This window comes from Equus przewalskii, chromosome 27 (assembly GCF_037783145.1).
Source record: "Equus przewalskii isolate Varuska chromosome 27, EquPr2, whole genome shotgun sequence".
In the NCBI taxonomy this organism is placed as follows: Eukaryota; Metazoa; Chordata; class Mammalia; order Perissodactyla; family Equidae; genus Equus; species Equus przewalskii.
The window spans coordinates 37,462,598-37,477,788 of record NC_091857.1 but is presented as its reverse complement, the minus strand read 5'-3'; positions in this window follow the sequence as shown (position 1 = coordinate 37,477,788).

Below are 15,191 nucleotides of genomic sequence, written 5' to 3'. Positions count from 1 at the left end.
TTAATCCCAGCTGGCATAGTTTTCATGTCTAGAAATTTGATTTGGATCTTATTTATATCTTCTATGTCTCTACTTAACATGTTCCATCTTTCCTCTAGCTTTTTTAACATATGGGATACAGTTATAACAACTTTTTAAATCTCCTTGTATACTAATTCTATCATCTCTTCCATTTCTGGGTTGGTTTCAATTTATTTTTTTTTTTTCCTCCTCATTCTGGGTAACATTTTCCTGCCTCTTGGCATATCTGGTAATTTTTTGTTGGATGGCAGACATTGTGAATTTTCCTTGTTGGAGGCTGGGTATTTTTGTAGCCCTATAAATATTCTAGAGCTTTGTTTGGGGGACATAATTAACTTACTTGGAAACAGCTCTCTCCATTTTAGGTTTTGCTTTTAAACTGTGTTAAGTGAGATCAGAGCATCATTTAATCTAGGGCTTATTTTGCTCTCCTCCTGAGGCAGACACACTCCTTCTACCCAAGGGACCATGAATTATTTTAAGCACTGTGTGGGCTCCAAGGTCCTTTTCTCAGCCTGTCCTTTTCCCTTTGAGTTTCCTCACACGCATGTGTGATCAGTACTCAGCTGAAGAGTCAAGGAGCCCCTCTCTGGACATCCTTCTCCTCTCTGGTGTCCTACCCTCAGAACTCTAACCCCCTTGTCTTCTCTGGACTCCCAGCTCCAATTCCTCAGTCAGGAGACTGCTAGTTTACCTCATTTCTTTCTTGTCTCCCAGTGATCACTATTCTTTGTTGCTTGATATTCAATGTTTTGAAAATCATTCTTTCATCTATTTTGACTGGAATTTAGTTGTTTCATGCAGGGTGGTAAATCCAGTCCCTGTTACTCTATCTTGGTCAGAAGTGGAACTAAAAACTTGTCATTTTATCATCAGTAGGTTAGCTAACATGTTCTAAGCATCTAGCACTGGATATCCATGGATTCTATGCCAAAAACTTGCCTGTGGAAAATTCTTCCAAATTCCAAGCAGCTCATATATGAAAGAACTCAATAGAGATTTTCTCAAACTTGACCAAAAAGTCACATACACATCTCACTACATCCAAACAAATTTATCCTCTCCTCAACTCACCCTTAGTCATGTCTCACAAAACCTATGGTCACCTCAACACCAACCATAATGAAAGAAATTATGGTGGAGGGGACATCAGAATGGAAAGAGACAGATGTCTCTCTTGTGTTTGGTACCTGCATGGTCACGTCTTTATAAAATTTGTCATGTAAGGTATTTATGATTTGGAAGTGGAAGTGGCTTGTACAAGTGAGGGACCTAAGCTTTATTAGCTTCACAGTAAATGTGCCTCTGTCTATCTTATTCATTTATAGTGAAAAACCTCAGTCACAACCCATTACATGAATTTCATAATCTGATAATGGGTCACAAACTACCGTTAGACAACCCTTTACTTTGGCCAGGTCTTCAGATGACCTGAATGGCAAGGATGTGCTCCTTAGGAGGAGGCTGGAATGACCTCTGGCTTGCTGGCCAAAGGAAGAGCCATCCCTTTTGATTCTCAAATTTTTTGGCAGAGATGATTTGTAGTTAAAATGGCAGACACGCTAGACCTATTTTTCTCTCTCATGTGATAAAGACATTGGGAAATGAGGATGGAATCTTAATCTGTACCACTTACAACAGAAATTTGGTGTGTAAGGAAGCAGAGATTTGGTTCTAATGGTCTTATTGATAAAAGGAGATTTTCACAGGTCTTAAAGTTGTGTCTCCAACTTAAGTTCATAGAGCTTATCGACAACAAGGTTCTGTTCACAAAATCAAAGACCAAAGATGGATCATTGAATAGTGTGCAATGTTTGATGCTATTTTTGTCTTATTTCTCAGTAAAGGAAAAGAACATAAAGTGCAAATACCCTACCAGCCCTTTCATTTAAAATAAAATAATTTACATCAAGTGCCATTGGGTCTCTAAGAAGGGCTGGGCTCTGCCTCTAGCTCCCTGCACACCCATATAAGTTTAGAAACATCCAGAGACCTTTTCCTGACTTTTTGCATAGAGTAGTTGGAAATGACTGAAGCCTACCACTAAGGAAAGACTTCAAACAATTCAGGGGCTGAAGTGCTTTCCCTGGAAATGTATTTTGATTGGCCCAGAGAGTTACAATTGAAACAGCTCCCAGAGCTCAGGAACAGCCTTACAATTTATACAATTTGGAAATTTGTTTCTTTGAAATAGCCATATTTCCACTGCCAATGTTGGGACGCAGTACTAGAAATATATTATGTTCCCAGTAAGTGGTTATTTTTTTTAACACATTGAAGGCAGGGCCACATTATAATTTTTGTAGCCCTAGACATTTAAGGGAGAACTTTCTTCGATTAAGAAAATATATATTAATTCTATTTTACAGCTGCATTCATATAAAGAAAAATATAACCCAGGCTGGATGAAAAGCTAAAACATTTTATTTGACCCTAAGAGCTCATTTTCTTCCTTCTGATTTTCAAAGAAATTAAAATATTTTTGTGGTCCCCAAAAGAAACATTTTTGTGATTTCCTAAAAGTACCATGGGCCCTAGCACCGTGCCTGATGGATAAGTCGGTCCTGATTAAAGGAAGAAATGAGGCGAGCAACCATGTGAGCCGGCCAAGAGAAGCAGATGCCCCATACAGACAAATGGAAATGGCTTCTGAAGTTTCTGTTAGAAAAGTGATTCAGAGGGTGACAGACTTCACATGCATTTGTTTATTTTTTAGCTTGATAATTGAGATTAGGAATTCTTACTGAGATTTTTTTAAATCCTTTAAAAAGTAAATATAAAGTACTTTTATTTCGATACATGATGAATTGGGTGCGCTGAGGAGATTTCCTACTTGGAGCACCTGGATTCTCGATGAGACATCCTTTCTGGTGAATGACCAGACCCATAAGAAGTAAGAGGATTTTCCAGGTCCCCTCCCCAGCCACCCGCAAAAGCAAACTAAACTCACGAGCTAGGGGGAGATTTGTGTTACCTGAGGGTGGATGCTCCTGGCGTCACTGTCCAGAAACGATGAGTCTCAGGGCAGTGACAAGGTGGGGACCTGGACACTCACATCGAGCTGGGCCTCTGTGGGAGCTGGGGGCTGACATCAGTGTGCAGAAAAGTGGTGCCATAACAAGACTGCTCTCCTTAGAAAGTTTGCAGGGTTGGCCCTCGGCTGGCATCGGGGAACTTAGATTTGGGGCAGGTTCTCACTGATCCCTGATCAGAGTGGCTGACTGTGCCACAACTGTTTGTACAGATAGTATGGTTTGTGCTGAACGCATGCTCCCCTCCGGGAGTCTGGAATTTTGATGCGTGCTAGGCAGGCAGAAGGTGCCCACGTTACCAGCCTCCCAGAAACACTGGCACCGAGTCTCTAATGAGCCTCCTTGGTAGGCAGTATTTCACATGTGTTGTCACAACTCGTTGCTGGAGGAATCAAGCACATCCTGTGTGACTCCGCTGAAGGACTCTTGGAAGCTTGCTCCTGGTGTCCTCCAGATGTCCCTCACGCATCTTTTCTCTTCACTGATTTTGCTCTGTGTCCTTTCGCTGCAATCAGTTACCCCCCAGGAGTATGTCTATATCCCATGACTGTGTGTCCTAGCAAATCACCAAACCTGGGGGTGGCCTTGGGGGCCCCAACACGTGGTTTCAAGTCACAATTTGGCTCACAATTGAATCAGACGACAGTCCTCTCCATATAAAAGCACCCCAAATGTAGGCACTCATGATTCCAGTAGATCAAGCCAAGAGCTCGCAGTCACCACACAAGGAGGCAGGCCCCACGCGTGAGAGTTGGCAGAAACGGCCAGCAACAGAATCAGACCCCCAAAAGCTGCAGGCGTTACAGCTGTCGTATGCCAGGTGCACGACAGGTATTTATGCAACACTTAAAGGAAAAAAGAGGGAAATAAAGATGATAAATAAGTAATTCAACATTATCAGGACTGAACAGGCAGACTTCAGAAAGAAACAAATGGAACTTCTAGAAAAGGAAAACAATTTGAAATTAAAAACTTGGTAAATGGTGCTATGGACTGAATATTTGTGTCCTTCCAAAATTCTTATGTTGAGACCTCATCCCTAATGTGATAGTGTTTTCAGGTGGGGACTTTGGGACGTGACTGGGTCACAGGGGTGGAGCCCACATGAATGGATTAGTTATAAAGAGACCCCAGAGAGCTCTCACCTCGTCCACCAAGTGAGGGACACAGCAAGAAGACGCTGTCCACGACCCAGAAATCGGGTCTCACCAGACACCACATCTGCCGACACTTTGATCTTGGACTTCCAGCCTCCAGAACTGTGAGAAATAAATTTCTGTTGTTTATGAGATGCCTGGTATTTCGTTAGAGCAGCCCGAATGGACGATGATGACTGGCTCAAAGAACAGAGTTCATGTAACTGAAGAGAATTCATGAACTAGCAGATGCATCGGGAAAAAATTACACAGAGTCGGTACAAAGAGACGAGAAGATTGACAATATGAAGAAAAAGTTCAAAGTTATGGAAGATTTCCACTCTGGCCAAGATGGAATAATAGGGACTGGATTTGTCTTCCCGCCTAAAACAACTACAACACCAGACAGAAGATAGAAAGCAACAGTTCTCAAGACGTTGGACCCCAGGCAATGAAGTGACGATTCTTGAATCATTTTAACATTACTAAAACATTACATGTTTAACGCTATTTAATATTAACATTTGATAATGATGATATTTAATATTAAAGAGAGAATTGCCTTGTGTAGTAATTTCTCTTGATCAACTTACAATTTTAGATAATTTTAATGTTATTAAAATATTTTATGTTTAATGTTATTTAATACTGAAAATAATATTTAATATTAATTTAAAATTATTTTAGACCATCCCTTGGTCAAGAGCAATTGTCAGATGGAGCAGTTATCAAATTGAAAATGAGATAAGCAAAGAAGAGATCTTGAAAATACTATTGATGAGTTTGTTTCCATTAAAGCCAGGAGAGTAAAATTATAATAATTTCTGTTTATAATGTTAGTAAAATATTTAAACTTAAAATAATGTTATGAGTTTTAGTACACCTCCTTTTCCATTCTTCAATATTTTTCAATTACTTTAAATTTCTGGAAAAAATCCAGACCATTAAAAAATACATTAGAGAGGAAGATGGAGCACTCCCTAACACATTCTATGAAGCCAACAGCACCCTGATCCCCAAACCTGACAAGGACAACACAAAGAAGGAAAACTACAGGCCAGTATCACTGATGAATATAGATGCAAAAATCCTCAACAAAATTTTGGCAAACCGAATACAGCAATATATCAAAAAGATTATACACCACGATCAAGTGGGATTTATACCAGGGACACAGGGATGGTTCAACATCCGCAAGTCAATCAACGTGATTCACTACATTAACAATATGAGAAACAAAAACCACATGATCATCTCAATAGATGCAGAGAAAGCATTCGACAAGATCCAACATCCATTTATGATAAAAACCCTCAATAAAATAGGTATAGAAGGAAAGTACCTCAACATAATCAAGGCCATATATGACAAACCCACAGCCAACATCATACTCAATGGACAAAAACTGAAACCCATCCCTCTCAGAACAGGAACAAGACAAGGGTGCCCACTTTCACCACTCCTATTCAACATAGTACTGGAGGTGTTGGCCAGAGCAATTCAGCAGGAAAAAGAAATGAAAGGAATACAAATAGGCAACGAAGAAGTAAAACTCTCGCTGTTTGCAGACGACATGATCTTATATATAGAAAACCCCAAAGATTCCATACAAAAACTATTAGAAACAATCAACAACTACAGCAAAGTTGCAGGGTATAAAATCAACATACATAAATCAGTAGCATTTCTATATGCTAACAATGAATTAACAGAAAAAGATCTCAAGAACTCAATCCGATTCACGATAGCAAGAAAAAGAATAAAATACCTTGGGATAAATTTAACCAAGGAAGTGAAAGATCTATACAACGAAAACTACAAGACCTTCTTGAAAGAAATCGACGACGACATAAAGAGATGGAAAGACATTCCATGCACATGGATTGGAAGAATAAACATAGTTAAAATGTCCATACTACCTAAAGCAATATACAGATTCAACACCATCCCAATCAGAATTCCAATGTCATTCTTTACAGAAATCGAACAAAGAATCCAAAAATTCATATGGGGCAACAAAAGACCCCGAATTGCTAAAGCAAACCTGAGAAAGAAGAACAAAGCTGGAGGCATCACAATCCCTGACTTCAAAACAGACTACAAGGCCACAGTAATCAAAACAGCATGGTACTGGGACAAAAACAGATGCACAGATCAATGGAACAGAATTGAAAGCCCAGAAATAAAACCACACATCTATGGACAGCTAATCTTTGACAAAGGAGCTGAGGGCCTACAATGGAGGAAAGAAAGTCTCTTCAACAAATGTTGCTGGGAAAACTGGACAGCCACATGTCAAAGAATGAAAATCAACCATTCTTTTTCACCATTTACTAAAATAAACTCAAAATGGATCAAAGACCGAAAGATTAGGCCTGAAACAATAAGTCTGCTAGAAGAGAATATCGGCAGCACACTCTTTGACATCAGCTTCAAAAGAATCTTTTCGGACACCATAACCCCTCACATGAGGGAAACAATAGAAAGGATAAACAAATGGGACTTCATCAGGCTAAAGAGCTTCTTCAAGGCAAGGGAAAACAGGATTGAAACAAAAAAACAGCCCACTAAGTGGGAAAAAATATTCACAAGTTATTTATCAGACAAAGGGTTAATCTCCATAATATACAAAGAACTCACACAACTCAACAATAAAAAATCAAATAACCCAATTACGAAATGGGCAGAGGACATGAACAGACATTTCTCCAAAGAAGATATACGGATGGCCAATAGACTCATGAAAAGGTGCTCATCATCACTAATCATCAGGGAAATGCAAATCAAAACTACACTAAGATATCACCTTACACCTGTTAGAATGGCAAAAATATCCAAAACCAAGAGTGACAAATGTTGGAGAGGCTGTGGAGAAAAGGGAACCCTCATACACTGTTGGTGGGAATGCAAACTGGTGCAGCCACTATGGAAAACAGTATGGAGATTCCTCAAAAAGTTAAGAATAGAAATACCTTATGACCCAGCCATCCCACTACTGGGTATATATCCTAAGAACCTGAAATCAGCAATTTCAAAAGCTCTATGCACCCCTATCTTCATTGCAGCATTATTCACAATAGCCAAGTCATGGAACCAACCTAAGTGCCCAGCAACTGATGATTGGATACAGAAGTTGTGGTATATTTATACAATGGAATACTACTCAGCCATAAAAAAGGACAAAGTTGTCCCATTCACAACAACATGGATAGACCTTGAGAGTATTATGTTGAGTGAAATAAGCCAGACAGAGAAAGACGAACTCGGCATGACTCCACTCATAGGTGGTAGTTAACGTATGGACAAGGAGAACTGATCAGTGGTTTCCAGGGGAAAGGGGGTGGGGGGAGGGCACTAGGGGTGAAGTGGGGTACCTACAACATGACTAATAATAATGTACAACTGTAATTTCACAAGGATGTTAACTTTTATAACCTTAATAAAAAAATGTTTAATAAAAACAAAAGGCAAGGATCCAAGTAAACCTACATGTTTTCTTTTACTCATCTTTGGTCGAATAGTTATTTTGTCTCAGACACCATATTAAAAACTTTATAAGCCTTAAAAAAAAAATACATTAGAACATGTATATAGGGGTGCACATTTTTTCTTTTGCTCATGGTCCAATATGGCCCAGTTCAGCACTGGACTTTATTTAAAATGTTGATATTCTGTTCATCATGGATTTTTTGCGTTAACTTTGGTTTTTTAAATATTGTATTAAAACCTTATTATCTGGGTTACTGACTTTTCGGAGTCCCCTTCAATTTTGCACCCCAGACAAGTGCCTCCCTCGCCTCACATCACAGCCGTGCTGGCCCTGGGGCCCAGCCTGCATCCTGAGCACCTCCTGCCAGGAGGCAGGAAGTCACATGGCAGCCTTTCCTCTGGCCGGATGCTTGAAGACTCTCGGGGGAGCGTGTAAGGTCATGTCATCGTTCGTCAGAGCGCTTGACTTAAATAAGTTCAGACTTTAAAGTTTATCACAGCTCCTGCTGTCCTGGAAGAACACAGAGGCTTCTGGAAATGGCCATTTGTCATCCTTGGGCAGCCGGACACAGAGATAAAAAGAAAAGCCAGCTGCCAGCAGAGACCCAATGGGCTCTGAAGGTGGAGCTGATGAGAACGGGGCAGGCTGTCACTGCAAAGGTGCACGCTCCTTCCCCACAGGTGTGGTGACATTGCGGGGCCAGCGGCTCTCAGATCTGGCTCTACGTTAAAAACCATCACGGGAACTGTTAAGAAACACAGGTGCCATTTTCCTAATGGCCCCGACCGGGAAGAAAGCTGACGATGCCCAGCCACGGTAGGATGGACAGAGAGGTGTGTTCACGCCACGGCCTTCTGCACAGCGGTGAGGATGAGTCCTGCATAGCCACACACAACTCTGCATGAGTCCCTCACCTGCCAGTCAGCGAAAGACGGGAGAGAAGAGACCCTGTGATCCGGCTCACAGAAAGCACAACAGCAGGCAGGCCCTGCGCTGCTAGAAGTCGTTATCTGGTCATCTTTGGAGGGGGAGCGGGGCCTGGGTGCTGGTTCTGTTTTGATCCCTGATCTGGGTTACATGGGTGTGTCCGTTGGTGAAAACTCACTGATCTGAACACATGGTGCATGCACTTTGTGTATATTATACTTCAGTAAACCTTTGGAAAGTAAATATAAAGTAGACAATGCTAGGGCCCCATTGCAGACCAATCAGAGTTCCTCGGGGTGAGCCCCAGGCATGAGAGATTTTTGTCCACTCTTTCGATGACTCCAATCGACACAAATGTGCAGCCAAGGCTGAGAAGAGCTGATTGCGAGCAGCGCCTCTCAAACTTGAATGTGAAAGCAGATCCCCTGGGCGTCTTGTTAGAGTGCAGGTTCTGCCTTCCTGGGTAGGGCGGGGCCCAGGATCCTGCATTCTCGGCCTTGTTAGAACAAGCTCCCAGGCGAGGCCGCGCTGTGAGCAACAGGCTTTACACATTCACTGTTGGGGCCCTGGGAGAGCCTGGAACCTGCATCTTTAACAAGCAGCCCTGTGGTTCTTGGGTAAATTAGGAAAACACAGATTAGTTTCCCAATTGCCTCATCGGATGATGGAGCTCCGTAGAATTCACTGTCTATCTTCAAAGGAGAAAGTTGGCTTAAGGGATTTCAGAAGCTACTTTAAAAAAATAATTTTAAAAAGACAGGAGGAACGATCAGCCAGGGCAGGGAGCGCATCCCAAGCCAGAGGCAGCTCAGGGCAGGCAGGCCTATCGGCTTCACACAGCTTTGCCTGAGAGAAGTAGCAAGGTGATGGGCAAGTGAAAACAAGGACCCCAGAGACATCCCCTCCTCTCAAGGAAGGTTCCACAGAGCTCCTGAGATGGCGGTGATTCTACCATGATCACGCGACCAGCTGGAGACAGAGCCAGAATCTTCTAGCACCCTCTCTACGCAAGGCCAGAAGCTTGGGGTCCGCGGCTGAAAGGACTCGGTGCCCACTCCTCTGCTCTAGGGGGCTTCCGCCTTTGTCCCACTTCCCTTTGAGCTCCTCACCGAAGACAGCCCTATGCAAACTGAAAACATCCCACAGGGCTGGATGGGGCGCTGGAGCGGAGAAAAAGAACACCTCCAGGCTTCCTTCAGGTCAGCGCTTCAAGGCCCAGGTGGGTCAACACAAAGATGCCAAAGCGAAATAAGCCAGACAGAGAAAGACAAACACCACATGATTTCACTCACGCGTGGAAGATAACAAACACATGGATAAGGAGAACAGATTAGTGGTCACCAGAGGGAAAGGGGGTGGGCAGAGGGCGAAAGGGGTAAAGGGGCATGAATATATGGTGATGGATGAAAACTACACTATTGGGGAGGAACACGATGCAGTCCATACAGAAACTGATATGTAATAATGTACACCTGAAATTACACAATGTCGTAAACCAACGTGACCTCAATAAAATAAAAAAATAAACAGAAAAAGATGTTGGAGAGCTTACAGACTCGCTGTCCTCAGAGCTGGGTGAGCAAAGACAGGTGTGCAGTGGGCGAGCAGTTCCCAAACCCACCCCCCCCCCCGCCCCCCGCAGTTCTGTGTCTCCTTCCTGAGCCCGAGGCCCCATTCGTGTGACTCCCAGCCTCCTGTGGCCCTTGCACACGCTGCCCTGGGAAGCAGGTGTGGCTCTCAGGCAAATTTGGAAGAACAGGTGGAGGTGATTAGGACCGAGCTGCCTGCCTGTGACTGGGTGTCTGGGTCTGCTGATCTAGGCGCTCAGCAATGACAAACCTACTCTACTGAGAGACCTCAGCTTAGCTCACCTGTACTAAGGTGACAGTCTGCATCCTCCTTACCCATTACTTCACTCCTGACTCATTCAGCATCCTGGTGAGGAAGTGGGGGTGCTACTTCTGGGGGACCCCACTCAGAGATCTTAATATAGGTGCAAATAAAAGGGAAAGTGTAAATGTCCCAGTTTTTTACAAGATGGCTTCCAGAAATTTCATTCTGGTAATGTTGTCATTGATCCCGGACAACATTTTAGACCTGATCACTAAAAGGGTGGTTTGAAAAGATTTAGAAAACGGCAAAGATGCCAAGCCAGCCAGTTCACTAAAAGCCGCTCCCAGTGAACACCTCTGGTTCCGAGTTCTGGACCCATCACTACAGACACCTTGACTGTAGCACGCCCCAAACGGGGCTCGTCACCCCACCTCCCCGCCCACCTGCCCTCAGCCTCACGTTTCCAGGAAGTAGTTCACACCCACCTGTGGCTGAGAACCGGCAGGTGCCTGGATGCTGTCCTCTGCCTCCCCGCCCAGATGCCTTAGCAGATGCCCTGTTCCCCAGCCCCCTCATCTTGCCCTGCAGAGCCCTGATGGGACCTGGGCACCCCACCCCTAACCCCCCAGTCAAAAGCATCCACTGCAAACTGTCCTAGAACAGGATTTCTCAAACTTTAGTGTGCTTTGAAATTCCCTGCGCTTTTACTAAAATGCAGTTTTGGATTCCACGGGTCCGGGGCAGGGCCTGGAGTCGGCGTTTCTAACAAGCTCCCAGCTGAGGTTGATGCAGCTGGCCCAGGACCACACTTTGAATAGCCAGTCTTCAAGTGATGTACAAACTTGAGCATGCCTCTGCCTTGCTCAATCCTTGGATGGCTCCCTCTCCCCTTTGGGATAAAACTGAACGCTCTACAAGGCCACATTTCACCAGGCCCTGCCTTCGTTTCCAAACTCACCTCAATCAGGTCCAACCAAACACGGTTAACATCTAGCTGGATCTAGCCACAACCACGGAGCGCAGCCGCTCTCATTTCCCAGCCTTTGACCAAGCTGCTCCGCCTGTCTAGAATGACTGTCCCTCCCCCCCACTTCCTCTTCAACATTGTTTATTTCTACAGACACTCAAGACCTAGTCAGCCTTTCCCTGACCCACGGCCGCCCCCCAACAGAGTCGGGGCTCTCCTCCATCTGTGTCCCCCATGCTTTGTGAAATACCCCCGTTAGCCCTCTCCATGTCATTTCGTAAGTAATGGTTTGGGTGCCCTGCTCCATTGCCCTAGACTGCAAGCCCCTGGCATAGGCCTTCGGGGTCTCCCCAGGGAAAAAGAGCTTCCTCCCTGGCGGTTTGCTTTGGGAAGAGATTCCAGGGAACAGGTGGGGGCTGGGAAGAGGGAAACAGGGAAGAAGGGGAGACTCCAGTAAGTGCGGGACCCAGCTAGTTATGCTGTGGGCCCAGGGGCCCCTCCTGCTGGGGACCCCCTGAGGACAGGTGGAGGGGGCTTCTGAGAAGAGAGACACCAAGAAGGGAGTATTGGTCCCCCAACTCCTGTCGCCACTGGTCAAGGCTTGCCCCATTAATGTTCTGTCATTTCAAGATATATGTGTGTTCCAGAATGGCTGGGCCAGTCCCGTGCAGAAGCAGCAGAGAAACCCAGGGCAGAGACAACTGGTACCACCGAGGCAAATTGCTGCCAGGCTCACCTGGGCACAGTGGGCGCCAGAGCGGGGCTGAAGCAAGAAGCAGATCCGGAGGATGGGAGGTGGGGCCCAAAGCATCCGACCCCAGGGGGGATGGCCACTCTTCTCAGGCGAGTCCCAGAATGGGGACTGCGGCACCTGACACTGTGCCGGTTGATGGCTGTGAACCCAAAGGATGCTGAATGAATGAATGAGAACCAACAGCCTTGTTTTCTTTGTGGATCCAGTTGTCAGATTGCTAGCCCAGGAAATAATCAACGTCGAGCACTCGGGATCTGCCTACGCCTCTCCTGAGGTACTCATAGGCAAGAGGAAGAAGCATGCACAGGGCGTACAGCTCTGCACCACAGCCTCAGGAACGGAGGCTGAAGACCCGGGCCACTTCTGACCGACTCTCCTGTGCCGTCTTTCTCATGCCTCGACCAACGTTGACACCCATTTCTTGAACAAAGACTTTGAAGTCATACTGATGTTGATCAAATCTGCAGATAAAATAAAAGCTGGAAGAATATCGAATAGATCATGGATCAGGCCAATTTTTTTTTAAACTCAGAGGGGAGCAGGAGAAAGAAAGGGCTCTGCAGAACTACTTTGTGCATTGGGTCGGAAGTTAGGATAAGTTCACTGAGATTCTAGAATCCTCTTGACGCCTCTACGTGTGAGGGCATCGTGAAGCACCTTTAGAAATGCATGAGAAACATTTTCGCAGTGTACTGGGGTCGGCCCGGCTAGGGTGAGGAGCTTGAACAGAGCGAGAAGGTAGAGGAATGTGGTAGATCTGGTGGTGATCAGAGGCTGACCACAAAAACAGAAAGGAGAGCAAACTCACTTAAAAAAAAAAAAGCTGGAACTATAAATATGTAAAATGAGAAGCAAATTAAAATTAAAAAATAACTTCCACGCGTGACTTGTTTTGGAGTTCATTATCCTCTAACCCCGGGCAGCACTCCGAGTGTCTCCTTCCTCTCCTGGGGAGACGAGAAACCGCTTAGCACCATGTGATCCCCAGGCTCTAGGACAACGTGGGTAAAACTAGAAGGGTCCCCGGCAGCCCCTTTGTCAGCCAACCCTGCTCTTACCTGAATGCTATTTTTCCTGATCATCCAAAAGCTTTGCTTCACAGATTTGCTGCTTTTTCGACACGTCTTGATGTACTTCCCTTCTTATGAGGGACCTTAGCAAAGTAAACTAAACCAGAACAGTTGAAAACCCAGGAACTGATCCGGGACCCTGGGGAGCAAGCCCTGGAAATGGGGCAGCTGTTGAATTTTCCTCGAGTCTGGCCATTTCCCCCGCTGCCTAACACGGTCACGTCTTCGCATAAAGTGGGAGACGAGCCTGCGTGATAGTAAGGAGGAACTTATGACACACCTGATGAACAACAAAGTCTTCTGCGTTTTTTGAAAGACTGGAAACATTCTGCAAACGAATCATCTTTATGATCTCTGTATATATTGGACCTTATTAACAGCTGAAATTTCATCACTAATATTAACTCAGGGAAATTTTTCCCAAGGGGAGCAGAACTGAGGTCATTTTTTTCCCCCTCATAATCCTACTTCATACAAGAGCGGAGCTTTGAACTCCCAGAGGGAAGGCCACTGGAAGTGTCTGTAAATGCCCGATTCTCTGTGTCACCTTCGATGCTGGCAGTCTGAGGTGGGCCCAGGGCCACTGTCACCACCTTCCTGGTGGCGCTCATCCACCAGGGCCGAATGGACCCCAGGTCTGTGTGGCATTTGCCGCCACTATGTTGCTGTGACCGCTCAAGGTCCTGACTTGCGTTCTCACCCAGATCAAAGGCCATCTACGTCCCTAAAGAGGGGCTGCTGGAGCACGGGTGGGCTCGTCTCTAATCTGCTCTCTGTTATTCCCAGGCGTGTAATGGGAGCCCCGGCTCCAGGGATGGGCGAGGGGCAGCTCAGACGCAGACGCTGCTCAGCAGGGCTCCCCGTCTGGGGAAAGACTCCCGTACAAGTTACAAGGGTGATAAGGATTTCAGAGGGGCCGGGGCAGGTGACTGTGGGAGTGAGCCTGACCAAGGACCGAAGCCCAGGGGACCCAGCCAGGTGGGCTCGTGGGAAGGAGGCCTTTGGTTGCGGGAGAAGAGGAAGGGAAAGAGGGGCCAGGGTTGGGGATAGACAGCCCAAACCCAGAGTGGGAGAGAAAGCGGAGGCAGTGGACAGCGCGGGGTGCCTGCCACATAACCCCAGGCAAGGGCCTCGTTTCCCAAAACAAACCTGCGGGACTCTCACCCCACATGTGAGCTGCGTCCAGGCGTCTGTGGGTGAGCTGCAGGCAGTGCCGGTGCCTTTCCCAAGAAAATAGGAACAGCGTATGGAAGGCCCCCTCTGCAGGATTACCCATGGCAAGCCGTGGGCCAGGTCTCCGGGCCTCCCCCGGCACACCAGGTACCTGAGTGCCAAGCAGCAAGGATGCTGCGATGCCCGGAGGGGAAGAGCCAGCAGGCCCCCCCATCTATCTTCAGGGCCTCCACCTGTGGAACCTGCCCAGGTTTCCTCTCCTCCTTTTACCCCGCGTGGAATAGAGCACAGCTTTCCCCAAGCTCTTCTCTCCCTGAAATAAGAGCACGGCGCCCCGAGGCTGCAAACAGACCACACAGCCGTAGTTTCTGTGTGTAGCTGAGGGTCTCATGCTTCCTAGGCCAGTGCGGCTGCCTTTGCAACTCCCTGAGCGCCATGCCTTGGTGCACCAGGGGGGACAAGGGAGCCAGGCTGCCAACGGCCGGACAGGCCTGCTGTGTGTATTGGAAGAAGTCGCCCCTTCCTCCAGACAGATGCATAGCAGCCCCACTCGCCCCTCAGCACAGTGTCCTTGTGCAGTGAGCAGCCCAAGCAACTGAACACGAAGTCCAGAGTAGTTATAAGAACCTACTAAGGGGTCTCAGCCTACAAGGCCCCTGCCACCGCCTTCTCTGTGCACTACAAAGAGGCACGAAGTGGTGTCCAGTGTAGCAGACCTCTGAGCCCCTGGGGAAGAAGAGAAGAAACAGGAGCAAGAAGGAAGGGCAGTCCCCACTGAGTGCATGTGA